Source organism: Nannospalax galili, unplaced genomic scaffold, assembly GCF_000622305.1.
Source record: "Nannospalax galili isolate Female #2095 unplaced genomic scaffold, S.galili_v1.0 scaffold1365, whole genome shotgun sequence".
Lineage (NCBI taxonomy): Eukaryota > Metazoa > Chordata > Mammalia > Rodentia > Spalacidae > Nannospalax > Nannospalax galili.
Genome location: NW_008352320.1, coordinates 57,375 through 58,210, shown reverse-complemented (window position 1 = coordinate 58,210; position 836 = coordinate 57,375).

The following is an 836-nucleotide window of genomic DNA, read 5'->3' as shown; positions in this document are numbered from 1 at the left end:
GAATACTTGACTGTAAGCTTAATCAAAAAGGATTCTTCTTGCAGCAGCCATTCTGGATGTATCTTCATTCTTGAACCAAGTTACCAAGCCTCTTGTAGCTCACATACCACTCCTGACCTGATACCTGCCGTGTTCTCCATCCCTGTCAGTGAGGCAGCTTTCTTCCAGCTGGTAAATTTGGCAATATACCTTCACTGCTTCACCTCAAGAGTACAGACGTTCTCTACCCTACATCAACACTTAGTCCAAAGATAACTTGATTGCTTTCCCTTCCAGAAGATATCACACTGGTCTATGACACTGATGACATTTTGCTGATTATACTTAGAAACCGGGAGCAAATGATCTAGACCCAGCTGCTGGGCCAGTGCCCTGGAATGGCTCCAGCCCGCGACTAGGGAGGGCTCCTACCTAGCCATGAAGCTCTCCATCGTTTGTGTCAGCTGACATTCCCAGGGAGCATTCCTGCCGCTGCTGCCACCTCCACCTCCTGCACTCTGCTCTGGGCAAGGTTGTCCAGCACCACATCCCTTCAGCACAGGCCAACACCCATGCCCTGAGCACAGTGGGCCAGGCCGCTGGCCATCCTTCTCACCCAAACTTTACCTCAGCTTCTCTCCTGGTATAGGACCCTGATACCCTCTTCATTCACCCGCTACCCCCCAATCCCTCCAGACCCCCACTAATTCCTCTTTTAGCTTCTGTAAAATGCTTGGCTGCTGCTTTAGACATGCCTAGACATGCCCTGGCATGCACTGACCCCCACCTGCTATTTCCCCCCACTTCCAGGAAACTATAGATTAAGCAAGCTCAAGCATGAAAACTGCCCTATAAGG